The following is an 11,617-nucleotide window of genomic DNA, read 5'->3' as shown; positions in this document are numbered from 1 at the left end:
ATGAAATTCAATGTTGATAAATGCAAAGTAATGCACATTGGAAAACAGAATCCCAACTATACATGTACAATGATGGGATCTAAATTAGCTGTTAGCACTCAAGAAAGAGATCTTGGAGTCATTGTGGATAGTTCTCTGAAAACATCCACTCAATGTGCAGCGGCAATCAAAAACTAATAGAATGTTGGGAATCCTTAAGAAAGAGATAGATAATAATAAGATAGAAAATATCATATTGCCTCTATATAAATCGATAGTATACCCACATCTTGAATATTGCATGCAGATGTGGTCGTCCCATCTCAAAAAAGATATATTGGAATTGGAAAAGGTATAGAAAAGGGTTACAAAAATGATTAGGGGTATGGAACAGCTTCCATATGAGGGGGGACCCAAAAAAAAATTTCACTGGGGCCCGAACCTGCTCTCGGCGGCCCTGCGTATAAAAGCAAAACACATTCTAAGCTGATCTTAATGCTTTCAATGTCCTTACAAACTTAGATGCTTCTTACCACAGGCTGCCTGGTTGCCCTTCAGCCAGGCTCTCCCCTTTGATCAGTGGTTCAGTTGCTTGGTGGTGGTGGTGTCTGTAGATGTAGGTGGAAGAGAGAGAGCCTAGCAAAACGTCTCTCCCTTTTATCATGTCCTTTCTTTCCTCTTGGCTTTGCTCCGCCCTTCAGAGTCAGGTGAGCATTACCTCATCGCAGTCCCAAACTGCCCACAGGAGGGGGTGACCCCTCCAGGGTCTAACAGATTCTTTTGTTGATGCCTAAGCCAGTGTCCATTGTTTCTGTGAGTCTGGGCTGGGTTTGTCCCATACCTGCCCTGATGAGGTGTGAACTGCCTCTCTGGTCTTGGAGANTTTTCCTAATAACCAATCTAAACCTCCCCCATTACAACTTAAGACCATTACTCCTTGTTCTGTCATCAGGTACCACTGAGCACAGTCTAGATCCATCCTCTTTGGAACCCTCTTTCAGGTAGTTGAAAGCAGCTATCAAATCCCCCCTCATTCTTCTCTTCTGCAGACTAAACAATCCCAGTTCCCTCAGCCTCTCCTCATAAGTCATGTGCTCCAGACCCCTAATCATTTTTGTTCCCCTCTGCCGGACTCTTTCCAATTTTTCCACATCCTTCTTGTAGGGTGGGGCCCAAAACTGGATACAGTACTCCACATGAGGCCTCACCAATGTCGAATAGAGGGGAATGATCACGTCCCTCGATCTGCTGGTAATGCCCCTACTTATACAGCCCAAAATGCTGTTAGCCTTCTTGGCAACAAGGGCACACTGTTGACTCATATCCAGCTTCTCGTCCACTGTAACCCCTAGGTCCTTTTCTGCAGAACTGCTTCCTAGCCATTCAGTCCCTAATCTGTAACAGTGAATGGGATTCTTCTGTCCTAAGTTCAGGACTCTGCACTTGTCCTTGTTGAACCTCATCAGATTTCTTTTGGCTCAATCCTCTAATTTGTCTAGGTCCCTCTGTATCCGATCCCTAACCTCCAGCGTATCTACCACTCCTCCCAGTTTAGTGTCATCTGCAAACTTGCTGAGAGTGCAGTCCACAACATCCTCCAGATCATTAGTGAAGATATTGAACAAAACCAGGCCCAGGATCGACCCTTGGGGCACTCCGCTTGAAACCGGCTGCCAACTAGACATGGAAACATTGATCACTACCCATTCAGCCCGATGATGTAGCCAGCTTTCTATCCACCTTATAGTCCATTCATCCAGCCCATACTTCTTTAACTTGCTGGCAAGAATACTGTGGGAGACTATCAAAAGCTTTGCTAAAGTCAAGGAATAACACATCTACTGCTTTCCCCTCATCCACAGATCCAGTTATCTCCTCATAGAAGGCAATTAGGTTAGTCAGGCATGACTTGCCCTTGGTGAATCCATGCTGACTGTTCCTGATCACTTTCCTCTCCTCTAAGTGCTTCAGAATTGATTCCTCGAGGACCTGCTCCATGATTTTTCCAGGGACTGACGTGAGGCTGACTGGCCTGTAGTTCCCCAGACCTCCTCCTTCCCTTTTTTAAAGATGGGCACTACATTAGCTTTTTTCCAGTCATCCGGGACCTCCCCCGATTGCCATGATTTTTGAAAGATAATGGTCAATGGCTCTGCAATCACATACGCCAACTCCTTTAGCACCCTTGGATGCAGCAGTCTGGGAGCTGATCTTGTTTGTGAAGACAGAGGCAAAAAAAGCATTGAGTACATTAGCTTTTTCCACATCCTCTGTCACTAGGTTGCCTCCCTCATTCAGTAAGGGGCCCACACTTTCCTTGACTTTCTTCTTGTTGTTAACATACCTGAAGAAACCCTTCTTGTTACTCTTAACATCTCTTGCTAGCTGCAACTCCAAGTGTGATTTGGCCTTCCTGATTTCACTCTTGCATGCCTGAGCAATATTTTTATACTCCTCCCTTGTCATTTGTCCAATCTTCCACTTCTTGTAAGCTTCTTTTTTGCGTTTAAGATCAGCAAGGATTTGACTGTTAAGCCAAGCTGTTCACCTGCCATATTTACTGTTCTTTCTACACATCGGGATGTTTTTTTCCTGCAACCTCAATAAGGATTCTTTAAAATACAGCCAGCTCTCCTGGACTCCTTTCCCCCTAATGTTATTCTCCCAGGGGATCCTGCCCATCAGTTCCCTGAGGGAGTCAAAGTCTGCTTTTCTGAAGTCCAGGGTCCGTATTCTGCTGTTCTCCTTTCTTCCTTGTTTCAGGATCCTGAGATACACGCCAGCCTCGGCTCGCTCTTCACGGCAGGGGGACTGTTTTCTGTTCTGCGTCTGTACAGCACCTGGCACAACGGGGCCAGATTGGAGCGGGGGGACTATGGCAATACAGATAACAACACTGAGGAATACTAAGCCCTTCGCGAACATTGGGGGCCTTCATATTCATTGAAGCCATAGGGAGGGGAGTCTGAAGGGGACGCTCTTCCATCGCAGTCAGTGGTGACCGCAATCCCCCAGTGTGATCCTAGGGGGCACTCGTCCCTCTGAGTTATATGAAGGATTGGGCTGTAAGAGTCCGTTTAATGTTTCCAGCTGTGTATTAAGCAAAGTCTCTATCATATCTACCCATCCATCTCTTCTGATTAGCTAAGTGTCTAAAAATCTGCTGGCAAGCTCAGAGTAAATTGTGATTTGTTCCATCGGGAAATGACTCTGAATTTCCTCCACATTTGGAGGAAGCATAAAATGGGTGAATAACATTCTCCTTGTGACCTTTCAGCTGAGCACTTTCCAGGGGCAGGGCCTGCTTGAAGGAAGCTCCCGCAGTACCTGGGAACTGCTGAAGGCATTCGCTGGGTTTATCCAAGGTGGGGAGCCCCTCCTCTCATACCTTCCTAGTCACGCGCTGGCTCTGCTGTGTTCTCTCCGGCAGGCACTTCCCGGTGCCAGCCTGGCTGGGAGCAGTACCGAGGGAGATGCTACTTTTTCTCCACGACTGCCAAACCCTGGCAGGCAGCCAGAAGCTACTGTTTGAGCCAGACTGCCAATCTGGTGGTGATCAACGATCAAACAGAGCAGGTACGACCCACCGACCCCCCCCCGCCTCCATTGGGTATGTCAAGGCTGCTTCCGCACTCTGAACTTTAGGGTACAAATGTAGGGGCCTGCATGAAACTTCTAAGCTTAACTACCAGCTTAGATCTGGTCCGCTGCCACCACTCCCAATGTGCTAATTCCCTTCCCTGGGTAGCCTTGAGAGACTCTTCACCAATTCCCTGGTGAATACAGATCCAATCCCCTTGGATCTTAAAACAAGGAAAAATCAATCAGGTTCTTAAAAAGAAGGCTTTTAATTAAAGAAAAAGGTAAAAATCATCTCTGTAAAATCAGGATGGGAAATAACTTTACAGGGTAATCAAACTTAAAGAGCCCAGAGGAACCCCCTCTAGCCTTAGGTTCAAAGTTACAGCAAACAGAGATAAACACTTTAGCAAAAAGATACATTTACAAGTTGAGAAAACAAAGATAAAACTAACACGCCTTGCCTGGCTGTTTACTTACAAGTTTGAAATAGGAGAGACTTGTTCAGAAAGATTTGGAGAGCCTGCATTGATGTCTGGTCCCTCTTAGTGCCAAGAGCGAACAACCCCCAAAACAAAGAGCACAACAAAAAACCTTCCCCCCACCAAGATTTGAAAGTATCTTGTCCCCTTATTGGTCCTTTGGGTCAGGTGTCAGCCAGGTTACCTGAGCTTCTTAACCCTTTCCAGGTAAAAGGATTTTGGAGTCTCTGGCCAGGAGGGATTTTATAGTACTGTACACAGGAGGGCTGTTACCCTTCCCTTTATAGTTATGACAGGGTAAAATGCACCCATGCAGAGGCCATGAGGCCTAGCTTATGCTCCAGTTTCCTCTGTGTCATCCCCTCTCTAGAATTACTTGGCCATTAAAGCTGATTCTGTTCGTCGCTGGATCGGCTTCACAGACCAAGAGACTGAAGGCGTCTGGCGCTGGGTGGACAACACTCCTGCAGCATTTACGTAAGCATGGTGCAATCCTCTGCTCTCCCCTTCCTGCCCCCGGCCTTCCCCAGCTGCCCCTGCTCCTGCAGGCGCTTTCCACCTCAGTAGCTCCAAGGCTGATGCCAGAGATGGAGCCACTTGGGTTTGATTTCATGCCCTGAGGGCTGAATGACTCGAGGCTTTATCAGTCCCCCCTCAGGTCACTGGTTCAAATCTGGCCCAGGTCTGTAGTGACCAAATGACATTGCTGTTGGGTGCCATCTGTATGAAATGAGCTTGCTGGGTCTCAGCCCACTTCCCAATGGGAAAAGCATCCACAGATCGCACTGGGTGCTCGTTGGCCATCACAGCCAAGGGACCGAGGATGGAATGGGTCATGGGGACAAACGCCCCTCTCAGCCACAGAAGGGTCTCTCCCAGGCTGGGCTGGGCTGAGACATTGTGGCGAGGGGAAGCTTGTGCTGCCATGGGGTGTGTGGGTAGCAGCTTCTACCCCTGCACCAGGGCCTTCAACAGCACAGCCCTCCCCCACTTATGCCATTAACTGGTAGTAGGTTGTTATCATGACGCCTGCCCTGTGAGCAGGTAATGCTGTCTCTGGCCCCATGTTCATTTGGATACTTCAGAATAAAAGATCTGTCTCCTCTAGGGGGAATTTTTCAACCCCCCCCACCCCCACTCCCCATGCAGAGAGTATTTAGCCTGCCATCATGGGCAGCCATATTGTTCCTTCTACTTGCTTTAATCCCCGCTAGCGCTGGATTAAAGTGATGGAATGGGTGTGACGGGTTCGGTCACAGAAACTCCCTTGGGACTGTCACCTGATGTGCTGAGACTACCTCTGAGCCCATTTTCTCTGTAAGGTTGGGCTTCCAGAACCCTGCCTTGTTCAGCCAGACATGCCAGTCTGCTCCAACACAGGCCCAGGGTCTGAACCACACGCCACAAAGATGCAGACTTAACTGAAAACAGCTTAAGAAGAGACCCTGTCTCCAGCACCCAGACATCCAGCTCCCAATGGGATCCAAACCCCAGATGAATCTGTTCTACTCTGTATAAAACGTATACAGGGTAAATTCATAAATTGTCCACCTCTATAACACTGATAGAGAGAGATATGCACAGCTGTTTGCTCCCCCAGGTATGAATTACTTATTCTGTGTTAATTAATAAGGAAAAGTGATTTTCTTAAGTATAAAAAGTAGGATTTAAGTGGTTCCAAGTAATAACAGACAGAACAAAGCAAGTTACCAAGCAAAATAAAACAAAACACGCAAGTCTAAGCCTAAGACATTAAGAAACTGAGTACAGATAAAATCTCACCCTCAGAGATGTTCCAATAAGCTTCTTTCACAGACAGGACTCCTTCCTAGTCTAGGCCCAATTCTTTCCCCTGGTACAGTTCTTGTTAGCTCCAGCTCAGGTGATAACTAGGCAATTTCTCATGACTGGAAACTCCTTTGTTCTGTTCCACTCCCTTATATAGCTTTTGCACATAGCAGGATTCTTTTGTCTCTCTGGGACAACAGCCCTCCTTCTAAATGGAATGCACCAGGTTTAAGATGAATTCCAGTACCAGGAGACATGGTCACATGTCCTGTGAGACCCCAAGCCTTCATTCTGCCTGGCCTGACTCACAGGAAGGCTTGCAAGTAAACAGAGCCATTTACAACCAATTGTCCTAATTGATGGGAGCCAGCAAGATTCCAAACCACCATTAATGGCCCACACTTTGCATAATTACAATAGAACCTCAGAGTTATATTTCATATTTCTAGTTTCAGGTACAAGAATGATACATTTATACAAATAGGATGACCACACTCAGTAGGTTATAAGCTTTGTAATGATACCTTACAAGAGACCTTTTGCATGAAGCATATTCCAGTTACATTATATTCACACTCATTAGCATATTTTCATTAAATCATATGGAGTGCAACATCACAATGGGCCCAAAACTCCATTGCTTAAGGGCCCTTTACGCTGCTCTGGCAGCATCAAGGGATTTTGAAGGAGCCTTAATCTCCTGCCCGACCCTCGCCAGGATATAAGCAGCATAAAGGGGCTGGAGAAGAGCTGGCACAACAGCCCCTGGCGCAGGGGTGGGGCTGCAGCCCTTCTGGGCTCTGGCTGTTCTAAGCTTCCCAGAACCCCACCAGGGCCTGAGCATAAGTTAAGAACCCTGAGGCTGCTCTAGGTTACACTGAGGGTGGGGCCCAGCTTACTGGGGGTGTATCTCCTCTGGGAAGGGGAGTCAGCGGGCTAAGGGCTCATCTCTCTCTTCTCGTTCAGGTACTGGAATGAAGGGGAGCCCAATAATGAGCCCTCGAAGAAAAGCAGTGACGAGAACTGCGCCCACCTGTTGGACACCGGCCTGTGGAACGACGGACCCTGTAGTTTGTCTTATAGGTGGATCTGTGAAAGGGCCGCCACTGTGTAAACTGTCCTCTCTCCCCCCGGCTCTGAACACAGGCTGAAATTCATCCCCCCGCCATGAGGCCTGGGCACGGCTCACAGCTTCCGCATCAGCCCGTTGTGCTCTTGTGCTGACCCGTTGCCCAGGGCTGAATCTCACACACATCCTTGCTCTGCCCGAGGTATCCTGGCCCCTCTCCCCATTTGATGCTCCCAGTGAAAACACCTTCCCCGCTGCATTTCCCGGTGCCTGGGTCGGGCCCCCTGTGACGTTCCCCTCTGCTGTTATCTGGACCGGTGATCTGGTAGGTCACTCCAGTCCTTGAATTTGGGAGGCAGCCTTACCCTGCTCTGCTGTAAGAATCCCCATTCCTGGGCTGTTCATGCACAGCCTCCAGCATGTAAACTGCTTGGATTGATCAACCAAATGACAGTAGCCAATATCTCCAATCCCAGACACAACCCTAGGAACCTCCCTCTTGCAGTGTCCAGTTATGCCCGCTGGAGGCTGCCAGCTTATAGGAGTTCGTCAATGTAACAAAGAAATTGATATGTACCAGGCTTGTTATCCCCAGGGGAATCTCTGACACGCTTCAAACCAAACACACTGCTTCAGGTAGAATAAACAGATTTATTAGCTACAAAGAAAGATTTTAAGTGTTTATAAGTCAAAGTCAGATTTGGTCAAATGAAACAAAAGCAAAACACATTCTAAGCTGAGCTTAACACTTCCAGTGCCCTTACAAACTTAGATGTTTCTCAACACAGGCTGGCTGGTTGCCCTTCAGCCAGGCTCTCCCCTTTGGTCGCTTGGTGGTGATGTCTGTAGGTGGAGGTGGAAGAGAGAGGAAGAGCATGACAAAGTCTCTCCCTTGTATCATGTGCTTTCTTCCCTCTTGGCTTTGCCTTCCCCCCCCCGCCCCGCCCCCCCAGAGTCAGATGAACATTACCTCATCACAGTCCCAAACTAACGAAAGGAAGGGGGGTGACTCACTCAAGGGTCCAACAGATTCTTTGAGGTTGCCTAGGCCAGTGTCCTTTGTTCCTGTGAGGCTGGGCTGGGTTGAGCTGAATAAATTTGACCTTGGTGAAAGGTTGGGTTCCTGCTGGAGTGTTCAGCCAGGCTCCAGTCCCTAATGACTGTATTGGACCGACTGTAACAAACTCGGTGCCTTCTGCTGCTGAGAAAGGGGCCCCATTTCAGTGTCACAGCCAGGCCCCAAATCCTGGTGTGTACGGTCTGTACACAGACACGCCAGGCCGAGCTGCACATACCCGCGGTTCTGGCTAGCTTCTGGCAGCTTCGGACACACAGAACATGGTGAGCGCCACTCAAGACTCCCAAACTAAAGCCGGGGTGGGCAAACTTTTTGGACCAAGGGTCACATCAGGATTAGAAATTGTATGGCGGGCCATGAGTGCTCACAAAATTGGGGTTGGGGTGTGGGAGGGGGTGAGGGCTCTGGTTGGGGCTGCAGTCCCTCGGGTGGGGCTGGTGATGAAGAGTTTGGGGTATAGGAGGATGCTCTGGGCTGGGATAGAGGGTTTCAAAGGATCAGAACTGGGGCAAGTGTGCAGGAAGAGGTGCAGGCTCTGGGGTAGGGCTGGGGATGAGAGGTTTGGGTTGCAGGAGTGTGCTCCAGGCTGGGATCGAGGGGTTTGGAGAGCGGGAGGTGGATCAGGGCTGGGGCCGTGGGGAGAGGCTGAGGGGTGCAGGCACCAAGCGGCGCTTACTTCAAGTGACTCCCGGAAACAGTGGCATGCCCCTTCTCCGGCTCCTACACAGAGGTGCGGCCAGACGGCTCTGCATGCTGCCCCATCCGCAGGCACCACCACTGAAGCTCCCATTGGAGCACCAGAGGGGGCCATTGGAGCACGTAGGAGCCGGAGTGGGGCCATGCTGTGGCTTCTGGAAGCAGTGTGGTGCAGCCCACGACCCAGCCGGACTGGGGCCGAGCTGTGTGGTGCAGACTCCAACCCCGCTCCCCAGCAGGAGCTCGCGGGCCAGCTTAAAACGGGCCGGCTTTAAACGGGCAGTAGTTTGCCACCCCTGATTTAAAGGGATGCGACCCAGTTCCCAAACACCACGGAGAGTTTTGTTTCCAGTGTCCAGGGATCTGGCCAAAGCGAAACATGACAGAGATGACATCAGGGCCGAGACCTACCAGATCCTGGATAACGCACAGAAAGGGAACAGTGAGATGCACGCCAGCCTCAGCTCACTCTTCACAGCAGGGGGACCGTTTTCTGTTCTGCGTCTGTACAGTGCCTGGCACAATGGGTCCTGATTCGGGGGTGGGGGTGGGGCGCAACAGCTACGGTAATACAGATAATAACTGAATAATTCTCCTCCCTTCACGAACATAGGGGGCCTCCAGATTCATTGAAGCCATAGGGGGGGGGGGGATCCGTAGGGGGCGCTCTTCCCTCGCAGTGAGTGCTGACTGCAATCCCCCAGCACAATCCTAGGGGGCGCTCTTCCCTCAGAGTTATATGAAGGATTGTGCTGTAAGAGTCCATTTAATGTTTCCAGCTGCTGTGACAAAGCTCCCAGCCTGTATTGGTGGGTCCCGCGCTTCCAGGTGGATCCAGTGGCCTCAGAAGCTCACTAAGGCCCTCAACATGACCTCCCTTTCCCAGTTTAGCGGCAAAGGTCACCACTTATTGAGCTACTTTCATCACAGGCCAACATGGGAGGTGGGAAGGTGGAATACTCACAGTCTCTATTGCTCCTTTGAGCTCAGAAGGGGCAGTTTGGCCTCCTGCCTGGGCCAAGGTCTACTTCCCCTCTCAAAGGGATCTCTGTAGAGTATGGTGGGAAGGGGGGAACCTGGGCCTGCCCTCTACTCCGGGCTCCAGCCCAGGGACCCCAATGGTAGCAGCTGTTGGCGGCTTTCCCTTCACCACTGACGCTGCTTATTCCCTGGGCCACTTCCCCTTGCATTTTTTCCTTGTTCCGCTGCATCCATTGCAGAGGGGCATGATCAGTCAGAAGGACAAACTGACTCCCTAGGAGGTAGTATCACAATGTTTCCAGGGCCCACTTAACGGTGAGGCATTCCCTCTCGACCACTGCATATTTCTGTTCCCTTGGGAGGAGTTTCCTATAAGGTGGAGGATTGGGTGTTCTTCTCCCACCATCTGGGATCATACAGCCCCTAGTCCTACTTCACTGCGTATTAAGCAAAGTCTCCATCGTATCTACCCATCTGTCTCTCTCTTCTCATTAGCTAAGTGTCTAAAAACCTGCTGGCAAGCTCCGAATAGAAACAGTGATTTGTTCCATCGGGAAATGACTCCGAATATCCTCCACATTTGGAAGAAGCATAAATGGGTGAATAATATTCTTCCAGCAGGGCTGGCTCCAGCTTGTTTGCTGCCCCAAGCAGCGAAGCAAAAAAAAAAATTTTTTTTTAAACGATAAAGCCGCGATCGGCGGCACTTCGGCGGCAGCTCTACTGCGCTGCTTCATTCTTCGGTGGCAATTCAGCGGCTGGTCCTTCCCTCCGAGAGGGACTGAGGGACCCACCGCCGAATTGCCACCGAAGACCTGGACGTGCTGCCCCTCTCCATTGGCCGCCCCAAGCACCTGCTTCCTTCGCTGGTGCCTAGAGCCGGCCCTGTCTCCCAGTGACCTTTCAGCTGAGCCCTTGCTGAAATGCTTTCCTGGGGAAGGGCCTGCTTGAAGGAAGCTCCCGCAGTACCTGGCAGCCGCTGAAGACATTTGCTGGGTTTATCCAGGGTGGGGACCCCCTCCTGCCCATACCTCCCTAGTCATGCGCTGGCTCTGCTGTGTTCTCTCCGACAGGCACTTCCTGGTGCCAGCCTGGTTGGGAGCAGTACCGAGGGAGGTGCTACCTTTTCTCCTCGTCTGCCCAAGGCTGGCAGGTGGCCAGAAGATCCTGTTTGGGCCAGACTGCCAATCTGGTGGTGATCAACGATCAAACGGAGCAGGTACGACCCCCCGACTTCATAGAATCATAGAATATCAGAGTTGGAAGGGACCTCAAGAGGTCATCTAGTCCAACCCCCTGCTCAAAGCAGGACCAATTCCCAGCTAAATCATCCCAGCCAGGGCTTTGTCAAGCCGGGCCTTAAAAACCTCCAAGGAAGGAGACTCCACCACCTCCCTAGGTAACGCATTCCAGTGTTTCACCACCCTCCTAGTGAAATAGTTTTTCCTGATATCCAACCTGGACCTCCCCCACTGCAACTTGAGACCATTGCTCCTTGTTCTGTCATCTGCCACCACTGAGAACAGCCGAGCTCCATCCTCTTTGGAACCCCCTTCAGGTAGTTGAAGGCTGCTATCAAATCCCCCCTCATTCTTCTCTTCTGGAGACTAAACAATCCCAGTTCCCTCAGCCTCTCCTCACAAGTCATGTGCTCCAGACTTCCCCCATTGGGTAAAATGTACCCATGCAGAGGGCCGCCATGAGGCCTAGCTTATGCTCCAGTTCTAACCACCCAATCCTCTGTGTCATCCGCTCTAGAATTACTTGGCCATTAAAGCTGGTTCCTTTCGTCACTGGATCGGCTTCACCGACCAAGAGCCTAAAGGCGTCTGGCGCTGGGTGGACAATACTCCTGCGGCATTTACGTAAGCATGGGGTGATCCTCTGCTCTTCCCTTCCTGCCCCTGGCCTTCCCCAGCTGCCCCTGTTTCCACCTCAGTAGCTCCGAGGCTGAGGCCTGGGACA

General features: G+C 50.4%; 1 long non-coding RNA gene across 1 annotated transcript; it reads left to right on the top strand.

Moving 5' to 3' along the window:
• Nucleotides 1-3,393: 3,393 nt before the first annotated feature.
• Nucleotides 3,394-7,515, top strand: LOC117888515. The gene is made up of 3 exons (XR_004648340.1): nt 3,394-3,555; nt 4,411-4,517; nt 6,795-7,515. It is a non-coding gene; the product is annotated as an uncharacterized LOC117888515 (long non-coding RNA).
• The last annotated feature ends 4,102 nt before the right edge of the window (nt 7,516-11,617 follow it).

This window comes from Trachemys scripta, chromosome 16 (assembly GCF_013100865.1).
Source record: "Trachemys scripta elegans isolate TJP31775 chromosome 16, CAS_Tse_1.0, whole genome shotgun sequence".
Taxonomy (NCBI): Eukaryota; Metazoa; Chordata; order Testudines; family Emydidae; genus Trachemys; species Trachemys scripta.
Note: the sequence above shows the minus strand (reverse complement) of the source record. Positions and strands in the feature narration are given on the sequence as shown.